The sequence below is a fragment of the Schistocerca cancellata genome, chromosome 9 (genome assembly GCF_023864275.1).
Source record: "Schistocerca cancellata isolate TAMUIC-IGC-003103 chromosome 9, iqSchCanc2.1, whole genome shotgun sequence".
Classification (NCBI taxonomy): Eukaryota; Metazoa; Arthropoda; class Insecta; order Orthoptera; family Acrididae; genus Schistocerca; species Schistocerca cancellata.
Genome location: NC_064634.1, coordinates 92,575,767 through 92,589,579, shown reverse-complemented (window position 1 = coordinate 92,589,579; position 13,813 = coordinate 92,575,767). Strand labels below are relative to the sequence as shown.

Genomic DNA, 13,813 nt, shown 5'->3' with positions numbered 1-13,813 from the left:
CAGTTGTCCAACATCTTATGAGACCTTGTAATATGTTGTGTCTTTGGTGTTTGCATTTTTTTGTACGTTCCCTGGACCTTGCTTTAGGTATACATTTGACATCCTCTTTAGTGCAACCCTGGCTTCATAATTAACACATCATGTAAGGAAGGGGAAGGATATCAGTTACGTGCTATATTAATTTACTGAACGATATTGGTCACAGTGAGTTTCTAAATACCCAAGTTGCTTTAAAAGAGGAGAGGTATTGGGACACATATTTTTCAATTCTCTAACGGTGTCTATCAGATAATTCCACTTTCACCTGAAAACTACCTCGACAGTGGAGCTATTGTAGATAATGAAGTTCGGGTTTTAAGAAATACACAACATAAAACTCGTTGTGAAACACACGTTCACAAAAATGGTTCAAATGCCTCTAAGCACTATCGGACTTAACATTTGAGGTCATCAGTCCCCTAGACTTAGAACTGCTTAAACCTAACTAACCTAAGGACATCACACATACCCATGCCCGAGGCAGAATTCGAACCTGCGACCGTAGCAGCAGCGCGGTTCCGGACTGCAGGCCCTAGAACCGCTCGGCCACAGCTGCCGGCCACACGTTCTCCCGGAGAATATTGCAGATATTACAACATCGAAAATTCGACAAGCAGAGTAACACTTACTTAGGACACTGAGTGTAATTTAGTCTCTCTTCTTGCGCGTTTCGTCCGCTGCAGTGGTGCTCTTCACACACTATAATCTTATTTGTCTAACGAATCCTAAATGGCTAATGATTTTGACTGCGCCATCATATGTAATGGAGTGATATGTGTAATGCAACACAATTTACTCGGGTCCGAAGATGATCATTACCGACCGAAAGTAATAATCTGATTACAAATAAACATTGTTATCCAAGACTGGAATTATAACTAAGCAGATTTCAGATATTGGTTGGATGTATTGGAGACCATCACATTTCAGTGACAAATGACCTCGAGCACATTTGCTCTGGATAAAAGATCATTTAATGTTCCATAGTGAAATAGTCAATCACTTATCAAATTCCATTTAAAACCAACTGCATCTAAGACCAATCCCTCACATTGATTTCAAACCTACGGTGAAGAAAGCTGCCCACCATGACTGGAACGACGAATGACGTATACCTCAGCAACGTAAGGACAGATATCTCGAGGGCATACAACCGGATATCATTCCTCGACCGTGGTTCGACAGTTTGAAACTAAGATAAAGTCACGTGACGTCCGTTATTCTATGAGGCTGGGCTGCGGTTATCACCGAGCGCATTCACATCTAATAAAAATGCAAGTTTCTGGAATTATTCCCATTTTATGGCGTGTTTGTACAGCAACCAGTATATATAATGTAGTGAAAACAACAGTCTTGGTTGCAGAATTGATTTTTTTGCTTTATTTGTTCATGAACAGCCTTTCGGCAAATACAAGGCATCTTCAGATTTACCAGTACAGTGTTAGTGTATTTTGGGTGCCACGATTAAGGAATCGGCAAAAATACTCTGCGCTCATCCTATGTAGTAAAATAGACAGAAACAAGTACGTACTCACGTCATATACTGAAAACGTAACGCCCGATAAACTTGTAGGTCTGCGTAGCATTGACCAGCGGATGCAAGACAAGATTAGGCCTATACACAGCGGTTCTAGGCCCTTCAGTCTGGAACCGCGCGACCTCTACGGTCGCAGGTTCGAATCCTGCCTCGGGCATGGATGTGTGTGATGTCCTTAGGTTAGTTAGGTTTAAGTAGTTCTAAGTTCTAGGGGACTGATGACCTCAGATGTTAAGTCCCATAGTGCTCAGAGCCATTTGAATATTTTTTTAACATAGCACATAGTCCGTCATATTGTAAATACGCTGAAGGCAACGTTCTTCGTTCCTCGGTCTGAAGCACTATATTGAGACTATACTTTCATTATATGTATAACGAGGGCAGTCTATTTTTGCCGATACCTTGATCGTGGCACCGAAAACCCACTTACCAACATTATACTGGTCAATTTGAAGATGCCTTGTATTAGGCGCGTGTCATAAATAAATAAGGGAATAAAATCAGTTCCGCAATCAAAATGTTTGTTTCTGGCACATGGTTTCTGGAAGTTGAGATCAGGTTCACGCTGCTATGGACGGTCTGAATCATATAATACTGGCGTACAGAAAGAACAAAGAAGAACTGGTTGCAAGGGGTTTCGCTACCTACAAGCCTTAACTCCCTACTCTGCAGATTCGATGAAAGTAGGTTCTATTTGATACAGGAATACTTTAAAGAAGCTCATATACAGATTTAAAAGGAGTACCCCAATCTTACAGAGACATCCTAGTACCTGGAAAAAGAAAACGAAGGACCTTTGTGTATTTTTGAAATGAGAGGCTTTTGTATTTATTTGTATAGAATCAAACTGTCTTGAATGAGATACTCAGTATGAAACCATTCTAAAAACAGAGTTGTGAGTGACGCAGTCTCCTTAGTATTTTGTACTTCAACAACAGTGTTTATATTATGTCGGTTTAATTTAAATCAAATATTTATGTTATATCTGTACAATTATTACTATCGTTGGCTGTATAGTCAAAGCTGCCAAAAGCCAAAATAAATAAATCGATAGAAAGCAATTAAAGAAGAGCCGGAGCCATAGATTGTGAGCGAAAAAAATGCTTTGTCTCTTTTTTTAGGCTTTTTGATGGATATCGATTCAGTGTCATGTAGACTTATTACCCTGAATAGGAAGGCGTTTAAAGGCGCTGGACTAGCAACCAGTGTCAATCGGGGACTCTAATAGGACGGTTTCTCATGTTATACGGCATAATTCAAAGACTTAGCATCAAACATGTACCACTGATAGATCACGTAATGGGGAAAAACTTTTGTTAGAGACAAAATGTTCTCTGAGACTAGGCATCCTTTAGTGTTCACCGATCCTGGTGAAGTTTCACCGAACTAGCTGGGTGTACCAACCAGGTGTGCTGCTTACCGTCTACCCAGTAAAATGACAGAGAGGTTTACAACAAGAAAAGAATGAGTTTGTCTAACCAGTGAGAATTTTCGAAGCGAGCCAGAACTTAAATTTTGCTGCACCTACCGCCTTGCATACGAATCAGATGCCCGGATTATAGGCAAGACACAAGGCATATACAAGCTGCAGAGTGCCTACGACCTGCTGCCCCTCAGGGGCACTTGTATCAGTGAGTACTGTTTAGATGTATAGGATCCACGCCAGGTCGTGTTAACGGGAGACACCGAACACATGCAAAGGAGTTTGCGCAAATGGTCACCTGGATTATTTGAATGCCAGGAGAATGAAACAGAAATGTTTAAAATAGTAACTGTATATTTCACGACTTTAGAAAACTGAGCCGGCCGTAGTGGCCGAGCGGTTCTAGGCGCTACAGTCTGGAACCGCGCGACCGCTACGGTAGCAGGTTCTAATCCTGCCTCGGGCATGGATGTGTGTGGTGTCCTTAGGTTAGTTAGGTTGAAGTAGTTCTAAGTTCTAGGGGACTGATGACCTCAGAAGTTAAGTCCCATAATGCTCAGAGCCAAATGATGACGAGGTCAACACAACACCCAGTTCCTGAGCGGAAGAAACGTCCCACATGGTCGGGAATCGAACCCGAGCCCTCTTGCGTGGGAGGCGAGCACGTTATCACTCAGCTAATCAGGCGGATCTTTATGGAGGATTATAGCGTTGTTGAAAAGTTACGATTATATAAAACGAAAACTAGGATTTTTGCCGAAGTACTCTCTTTATTCAACGGATTTTCTTTCGGTTTACATGGCAGTGCCATCTCAGTCTGTCAAATCGAATATGCACAGAATACAACTTTTAGGTGGCTGAACTATTTATTCAAAATGATTAGTCGTCTGTGACTGTTTTGTGCAGCCACTCATGGTCTGCGAACGATGATGAAATTCAGAGTGTGTAGTTACAATTCTGTGTATGTGGGACTACGATAGAGTAAATACGCCAGAGAGTCATCATTGTTTGATCTCTCATCTAGACGAGAATGTGCAGAGTGCTACCCACCCAGAAGAGGAGGAACTCAAAAACAGATTCTTTCACACCAATGTCTACAGCGCCCAAATATGAAGTGATGAGCCACTGAGTGACACTGAGGAACCGCTGGCACAAAAACTTCATAAATGGTTCGTAGTGATCAGTGATCATAACAAGGACTGATACTTGTGTAACCATCGCTCATTATGGGGGATATAGGTACCTGTAAATCTAGTAGCCATAGCAGGAGTAATAATGTTACTGATAGTGCTAGTTGTAGTACTACTACTAATAATATTAACGATCTGCTTTATTGATAATCGTAGCATCGTTATTGTATAAACAGACGTAAATATAGAAATAGAGCTGTAAAGACAAAGTACAGTCTATTATAGAACATTAGGTAATACACTACAATATACGACAAACAAACAAATACGTGATCAAGAATCTGGCAAATAGCCACATTAGATACTTTCATCCGTGAAACCCAGAAACTGGAAAAGCTCAGTTAACGTATTTCAATAAAATTATTCTGCGTACTAGGCCGCGCCATTATGAAGCGTCAGAAACAACCATAACAACGATGTTTCAACCATTTTGGTAGCGGTTCTCTTGAGAGCGACTGACTGCAGTTAGGTGCCCTGAAGAGGACAGTTGCAAAGGCAGTCGAAACGGTATTGTAGTTCTTTGTAGTGTTTCGTAATGAGGCGGCCTATTACCCAGCATGATTTTATGCAAATTGACACTCGCCACGGAAGTCTAAGGCGCTATATTCATTAACGTATCTTCTCCAGAGTGTCATATTATTTCAGTACTGCCAGCATATCTCCGAAAACTGTTGATTTGACGTCTGCTGAATTCACGGATCTGCCCTCTTACTAACAGGTAAAAAAGATGGCGACTTTCTCAGAATGATGAAAGAGGTTTCAGGATAAAAAATTATTTTCGCGCCGTGTTACCGAGTTATTGTGCCCCTTGAACTCGTTTATAGTTTTTTACACGCTAGCCGATTAGTTTTTCACAGCAATTCTTTTCTGTTGGTAGTTACGTTTTAGTGAATTTCCTTTACAGATTGTGTTTATACAATGTATGGAAAAAAGATGCTTCGTAGAATCATGTTAACCAGGTTTGTCTACATAAATGATCAACTCCATTTTAGTATGTCTTCGTACATCCATATTTAAACTGGATAAGGTGGGACACAGCTGGTATAATTTTTACTAAAAATGAAACTCCTTCAGCTGTACTTTAGATTTTATATTTATTTCACTACTAGTTTCGACGTTGCGTCAACGCCATCTTCAGGCCCGTACACTTTGATGAAATCAGTTGTGTGTGGCTGAGTACTAGAAGTCCACGGTGAGACCAATACGTGCTCCACATGGATGGAAGGCAGTAACTCAGCAACAAGATCAAACCGTCTCTAGCAAGACATTTCCTCTCTGTTGCTTTTAGTACTCTTCCTGTACATTGTTACTGCCCGCCATCCATGTGGAACACATATTGGTCTCACCGTGGACTTCTAGTACTCAGCCACACACAATTGATTTCATCAAAGTGTACGGGCCTGAAGATGGCGTTGACGCAACGTCGAAACTAGTAGCCAAATGAATATAAAATCTTAAGTACAGCTGGAGGAGTTTCATTTTTAATAAAAATTTTTAGTATGTTGTTACAGAAATTTTTTTTATCCTCGGAAATTTTACACGTCATTGGCCGCAAACTATATTCCCTTCATGTAGGCATAAGTAAATTTGTACTTCGTAAACTTTTATTTCCTATACTTCGTTGTTGCGGTACAGTGTTGACTAACGACCACCCTTTAGCATTGTAGGGAATATGGTGTATTTCCAGTTACTTACTTACAGTTCCAGCTTTTTTCAGAGACGTCACTTCATATGCAGATAGTTCCTAAGTGAGGTATCAAAGATATACAGATCTAAAGACTCACAAGGGCAAACCGTCTCTAGCAAGACATTTCCTCTCTGTTGTTGTTAGTACTCTTCCTGTACATTGTTGATGACATAAAAGGAACTCCTTGCCCAGGCCGTAAAGGCCCAACGGAAGTCTACCGGCCGCCGTGTCATCCTGTCCCTCGCGGCGTCGTGTGGATGCGGTATTATGGTCAGCGTATCGCTCTCCCGGGTGTTCGTAGTAACTGACTGAAAGACATCGAGAAAAACAGAAGTAATATCTGGTGTTCCCCAAAGAAGTGTCACAGGTTCTTACTGTTTCTGATCCACATAAACGATTTAGGAGACAATCTGAGTAGTAATCTTAGATTGATTGCAGATGACACTGTCATTTACAGCCTTATACAGTCATGAGATGACCAAAACAAGTTGCAAATCGATTTAAACAAGAAATATGTATGGTACGAAAAGTGGCGATCGACTCTAAATAATGACAAGTGTTAAGTCAGCCACAGGAGTACGAAAAGGAATCCGCTAAATTTCCGTTACACGATAAATCACACAAATTTAAAGGCAGTAAATTCAGCCGCGCGACCGCTACGGTCTCAGGTTCGAATCCTGCCTCGGGCATGGATGTATGTGATGTCGTTGGGTTAGTTAGGTTTAAGTAGTCCTAAGTTCCAGGGAACTGATGACCTCAGATGTTATGTCCTATAGTGCTCAGAGCCATTGTTGAAGTAAATTCAGTTAAATACTTTGGGATTACAGTTAAGAAAGGCTTAAACTAAAATTATCACAGGCGTAATGTTGTGTGGAAAGCAAATCAAAGATTACAATTTATTCGGAGAACACTGAGGAAATGCAACAGGTATGCTGAAGAGGCTGCTAACACTACGCTTGCGCGTCTTCTTCTGGAGTGCTACTGAGCGGTGTGGGATTCACACCAGGATCGACGGAGGACATGGAAAAAGTTCAAAGAAGGGCAGCTCGTTTTGGATTATAGCGAAACAGGGGAGCGAGCGCTACTGCTATGATACATGAACTGGGATGGCAATCGTTACAACAAAGGCGTTTTTCGTTGCGGCAGGATCTCCTCATGAAATTTCGATCACCAGCTTTTTCCTAGGAGTGTAAAAATATTTTGTTGGCACTCATCTACATAAGGGGGGAATGATCACCGTAATAAATTAAGAGAAATCAGAGCTCGCACAGTAAGTTTTTTTCACAGCGATGTTCGAGAGTGGTACGGTAGAGACATAGCTTGAAGGTGGTTCGATGAAACCTCTGCTAGGCATTTAATGGTGAATTGAAGAGCAGTTATGTAGACGTAGATGTTTTCAAGCTTTCCACACCGTTTAGACGATACTACTCCGTCACGCAGATCCTCAATTGGCTTCGCGAACCTGAATGCACTTGGTACCAGTCCTCCCACGAAGGAAAATCCCCTATCAGTAACTGTGATCGAACCCGGGTCCTCCGCATAGTAGCCACCTACGCCGACCACTCACAAGAGAAGGCCACGACGTTGGGATCACGGATTTACTTCAAGCTTTGTACACCTCTAGTAGACCATTAAAACTACATAATGTGAAAGTACTAAGGTTCACTACTCTAGCAACTCCGAGGAAATCGCAAGAGAAGTTTTATGCGTAAGTGATGTATCTGTGCGAATGCGCTGACCGTACGAAATCATTGTGGATAAATGAGCCGGCACGGTAACTCAGCGTGTTCGGTCAGGGAGCTGACTGGTCTCTATTAAAAAAAATACTGAGTGAAAGGATCAACAATTAACTTCGACGGATGTCATGTGACGTCCGCTACGATCGAATACAACTAACAATGTGGAACAAACTGCAAGGATAAACAATTGGTAAGCGTTCGCGCTTTGCAAGAGGGTCGTGGACGAGGAGGCGGTTCGAATCGTCAGGATGTTCAAAATCCGCAGTAGTCGAAGAACAGGAGGTTGCCTTCATTTTTGTAATACAAGTGTAAATTCTGCGATATTAAAAAAATTGCAACTACACTATTCGTTCGGTTACGTTAGCCGGCTTCTGTGTCTGCAGCTAGAAGCATGTGGTGCAAAGTACACACATAAAAAAAAGTTTTTTATACCTCGGTTCCCAGAACTCCTGAAGATAAACATTAATTGTGGATATTGTATCACAGACACAATGCATTTGACCGTTCAGAGATGTCACTAAACCCGCACAGAGATGTAAACAACCGTGCGTGAGCAGCGCCTATTAGACAGCCGATCAGTTCCAGACATTCCACCAGGAAGGAGGTGCACGGCACGCGTTGTCTGTAGGTCAACCATGCCTAGACGGTCAATACCGCGGTTCGATCGCGTCTGTATTTTACGTCGTGCCAGGAAGGGCTCTCAACAAGGGGAGTGACTAGGCGTCTCGGAGTGAACCAGATCCACGTTGTTCGGACATGGAGGAGAAACAGAGAGACAGGAAATGTCGATGACATGCCTCACTCAGGCCGCCCAAACGGCTACTACTGCAATGGATGACCGCTAACTACGGATTATGGCTAGGAGGAACCCTGACAGCAACGCCACCATGTTGAACAATGCTTTTCGTGCTGCCACAGGACGTATGCGTTTCTTCGTTTACCTGTCGACTGTTACAAATATATTTGTTATAATAATTAATTAAAAGTAGTAAGTAGTCAAATAACACGAAATTCACTAAAACTTGGTGCATATACGTGACGTTTTTTAAATTATATTACCTCTCAAATGTGATACAAATAAAATAATATGATCATTGATGAAAAAATATAGATTCAAAATTATGTTTGAGCGGGAGTGTTACCCTAACTTGACGCACGGTCATCTGACGAAGCTCACACACCAACCGGTTGACCACCATGAAATTAGAGAGATTAGAGCGCTCACGGAGGCTTTCAGACAGTCGTTCTTCCCGCGAACCATACGCGACTGGAACAGGAAAGGGAGGTAATGACAGTGGCACGTAAAGTGCCCTCCGCCACACACCGTTGGGTGGCTTGCGGAGTATAAATGTAGATGTAGATGAACTATAACGGCTGGCACCTACGCACAAACTTGTAAGTGACATAATAGACACGTGCAACTTCTCTTAGGGTTTCCTCGGAATTTCCAGGTTAGTGCACCTTATTACTTGGACATTATGTTGTTTTACTGGCCTACTAGAAGAGTACAAATTTTGAAGTAAATCTATGATCCCAACGTTGTAGCCCCCTGCCATAAGTTACAGGCTGCACTTATTGTTGTTATATGGTGCACAAATCGTTTTATGAGACGTACGTTTTAGAGAAATGCGCTGTTTATTGAGTGAATTGATACAGTAAAAACGCCAATAGTTTTTTTTATCCATAAGCTACTACGAATGTACGAGGTGTGTGCGAAAAGTAACCAGACTGACAACAATGCAAGCGATCTGGCAACACTGTGTTGTTCTACACGTGTAGACCGGTGTGTTCATCCCTTCCAGACGCTCAGTCTGAGTTTCAGTTCCGTACAGCCATCACGTGATTTTTGGGAGCGCCATCAGTGAGGTTGTGTTTCGTTGCGTATTATGAAAATGGAAGAGGGGAATTTAGAACAACGTTATGCCATCAAATGGTTCAAATGGCTCTAAGCACTATGGGACTTAACATCAGAGGTCATCAGTCCCCTAGACTTAGAACTACCTAAACCTATCTAACCTAAGGACATCATACACATCCATGCCCGAAGCAGGATTCGAACATGATACCGTAGCACCAGCGCGGTAATGGACTGGAACGCCTAGAACCGCTTGGCCACACCGGCTGGCGTTATGCAATCAAGCTTTGTGTTAAACTTGGGGAATCCGCAAGTGCGTGCTTTGAAAAGTTGAAACAGGCCTATGGGGAATATTCGCTGAGACAAATAATTTTTGGACGGCCGACAAGACGATGAAGATGAACCTCGCTCATGGAGATCCTCAGCTTCAAGAAACGACGGAAAGATCAAACGTTCGCGTGCTCTTGTGAGACTGTTCGTCCAGGACAAACTGTCAACCGAGTGTTTTACAAAGATGTCTTCGAAAGGCTTGGGGAAAGGGCGAATCGAGTGATACTGGAAGTTGCAGACAAGTGGGTGTTGCATCGTGATTACACCTCACGTTACGCAACCACGTCCATCATTCTCAAAAGGCGTTTCTGTTCTATTTACCTGATCTAAGTTCCAAAAGGGAAAGCAGAAAGGTGGAAGGAGTATATAGAGGGTCTATACAGGGGCGACGTTCTTGAGGACAATATCATGGAAATGGAAAAGGGTGTAGATGAAGATGAAATGGGAGATATGATACTGCGTGAAGAGTTTGACAGAGCACTGAAAGACCTGTAAGTCGGAACAAGGCCCCGGGAGTAGACAACATTCCATTAGAACTACTGACAGCGTTGGGAGAGCCGGTCCTGACAAAACTCTACCATCTGGTGAGCAAGATGTATGAGACAGGCGAAATTCCCTCAGACTTCAAGAAGAATATAATAATTCCAATCCCAAATAAAGCAGGTGTTGACAGATGTGAAAATTACCGAACTGTCAGTTTAATAAGTCACAGATGCAAAATACTAACGCGAATTCTTTACAGACGAATGGAAAAACTGGTAGAAGCCGACCTCGGGGAAGATCAGTTTGTATTCCGTAGAAATATTGGAACACATGAGGCAATACTGACCCTACGACTTATCTTTGAAGAAAGATTAAGGAAAAGCAAACCTACGTTTCTAGCATTTGTAGACTTTGAGAAAGCTTTTAACAATGTTGACTGGAATATTCTCTTTCAAATTCTAAAGGTGGCAGGGGAACGAAAGGCTATTTACAATTTGTACAGAAACCAGATGGCAGTTATAAGAGTCGAGGGGCATGAAAGGGAAGCAGCGGTTGGGAAGGGAGTGAGACAGGGTTGTAGCCTGTCCCAGATTCTATTCAATCTGTATATTGAGCAAGCAGTAAAGGAAACAAAAGAAAAGTTCGGAATAGGTATTAAAATCCATGGAGAAGAAATAAAAACTTTGAGGTTCGCCGATGACATTGTAATTCTGTCAGAAACAGCAAAGGACTTGGAAGAGCAGTTGAACGGAATGGACAGTGTCTTAAAAGGAGGGTATAAGATGAACATTAACAAAATCAAAACAAGGATAATGGAATGTAGTCGAATTAAGTCGGGTGATGGTGAGGGAATTAGATTAGGAAATGAGACACTTAAAGTAGTAAAGGAGTTTTGCTATTTGGGGAGCAAAATAACTGATGATCGTCGAAGTAGAGAGGATATAAAATGTAGACTGGCAATGGCAAGGAAATTGTTTCTGAAGAAGAGAAATTTGTTAACATCGAGTATTGATTTAAGTGTCAGGAAGTCGTTTCTGAAAGTATTTGTATGGAGTGTAGCCATGTATGGAAGTGAAACGTGGACGATAAATAGTTTACACAAGAAGAGAATAGAAGCTTTTGAAATGTGGTACTACAGAAGAATGCTGAAGATTAGATGGTTAGATCACATAACTAATGAGGAGGTACTGAACAGAATTGGTGAGGAGTTTGTGGCACAACTTGACTAGAAGAAGGGATCGATTGGTAGGACATGTTCTGAGGCATCAAGGGATCACCAATTTAGTACTGGAGGACAGCGTGGAGGGTAAAAATCGTGGAGGGAGACCAAGAGATGTGTACACTAAGCAGATTCAGAAGGATGTTAGCTGCAGTAGGTACTGGGAGATGAATAAGCTTGCACAGGATAGAGTAGCAAGGAGAGCTGCATCAAACCAGTCTCAGGACTGAAGACCACAACAACAACAAGTCCCAAAATTACGAAATGGCTCAAAAGGGCATTTTGAGACTCTGGAGAAGGTTCAAAAGAATGTGACCGACATGCGAAAGGCTCTGCCATTTCAAGTATTCCCGCGCCAATGCCAATACTGGGAACAACCGCGCCGATGTTAGCTGCCGAGGGCAACTTCTTTGAAGCGGACAATATTGTTTTTAAAAAAATAAAAATTTTGGTAGATAATACAATCATTTGTTGTGACTTGGCAAGACAGCCAAGCCACTATGATTGGTAGCCGAAAGGCACGCGTTAAGCTCACGCAGGCTGGCGTGAGGTCTGGAACATTTAAGGAAGTTAGACTTTAGCAAAAAGGTCGTAGCTGTTGGAATACTTAACTTTAATCCATAATTGGTGAACATCGGTCTGATGGTACATGCATCACAAGATAAATAGCAAATGATAATGGCGCCTTGCTAGGTCGTAGCAAAAGACGTAGCTGAAGGCTATGCTAACTATCGTCTCGGCGAATGAGAGCGTAATTTGTCAGTGAACCATCTCTAGCAAAGTCGGCTGTACAACTGGGGCGAATGCTAGGACGTCTCTCTAGACCTGCCCTGTGGCGGCGCTCGGTCTGCAATCACTGACAGTGGCGACACGTGGGTCCGACGTATACTAGCGGACCGCGGCCGATTTAAAAGCTACCACTTAGCAAGTGTGGTGTCTGGCGGTGACACCACATCATTCTCATTAGTAGATTAGAAAATCGTTCTCCTTGCTTCTGTCACACTCCTCATAGACTTAAATCAGTTTTAATTTATGTGGCCCTGTAAATCACTCTAGTGTCGGCTGTATTATTTCATGTTTTCTGGTGTTTTCTTTCCTTGTATTTAGTGCATATGTATGTCTATATGTATATAAATCTTGTAATAATTTTTCCCTTGCTGATAGATGATATTTTATCTGGATTGTGTCTACAGTGACCCAGGAACCGTAATCTTCAAGAACAAGCTGTTGGTCCAAAGAAGTTGGCAGCCGTGTTGTCAGAAGTTCAGGCAATCATTCCCTGTTGCCGTCGCAGTTATGGGAGATCTGTGCGGCGATGTGCTTCTTTGTAGCATGCTGAAGTGTATGCTCAGAACACAGCGTTTCCAGAGTCACAATAAATAAATAAATAAATATAGTCAATCATAACTCTGTTGGACTATTAATTTATTCCCTTTCTGCCATTTGCTGTCAACAACGACCTCACCTGGTGGGACGACGAAAACATTTGGGAGACACTGTGACGAGGCTACGAGAAACAGCTTTTTAGGTTCCGTATTTCAATCCGTAATAGCGGAACCCTTGTAGGATTAGTTTTTTGTCCGCCTGTGTGTCACACTGACAGAAACACCTTTTTCTCTGGAACGGGTACATGTATAAAGTTGAAATTAATTTAATATATTAAGGTCTAAGATTCCTAGGCTGAGTATAAAACTGAAGCTTGCATGGGGGCTTTCTTAATTATTAATGAAAATATTTTTTTTTTTAGTAGCTGTTAGTCCGATTACGCAAGTCTCGTAAACGGCTGGCCCTGACTAGTTTTAGTACGCAATCTGACTGCATGGAATAACAACAAACAATGAAAGAAAATTTTCGTTAACACAGTTAATTAAGTAAGTCCCCAGCAACTATAAAACCTACGAAACCAACAAAGCACAAGTGTAGCTGTTCTGTATGTGGTAGTATGACTCAACGCACATCTGGCACGGTTCTTCTTCAACAAGACAAGAATTTTTAAATACCAATTATACTGACGTGATAAAAGAAAATTAGAAATACTATAATTGTGCAAGAAAACCAAAATTACACTCTAATACAAGAACACAAGCCAGATGCTTTGTTGACTGAACCTGTAATGACACATTATTCAGGACACACAAATAATAAAACAACATAATACTTATTACCTTCATATATATTGACGAAAAACACTCAGATCGTTACAATATCTCCATTAGAACAACATCTGCTATCTCTCCCATCAAACCACTGCATAAAACATGGAACAACACTCTCCACTACCACATCTCACTCTGACTTCACGACAAGCAGT

At 41.8% G+C, this 13,813-nt stretch overlaps 1 protein-coding gene across 1 annotated transcript in view; it reads left to right on the top strand.

The window, feature by feature from the left end:
• The window catches only part of LOC126100763 (serine protease inhibitor I/II-like), a 42,137-nt gene extending 29,228 nt beyond the window's left edge, over positions 1-12,909 (top strand). Inside the window, exon 4 of the mRNA XM_049911383.1 lies at positions 12,696-12,909. The gene's annotated coding sequence lies outside the window, so the exon portion shown is untranslated. The remainder of the gene's footprint in view (positions 1-12,695) is intronic.
• The last annotated feature ends 904 nt before the right edge of the window (positions 12,910-13,813 follow it).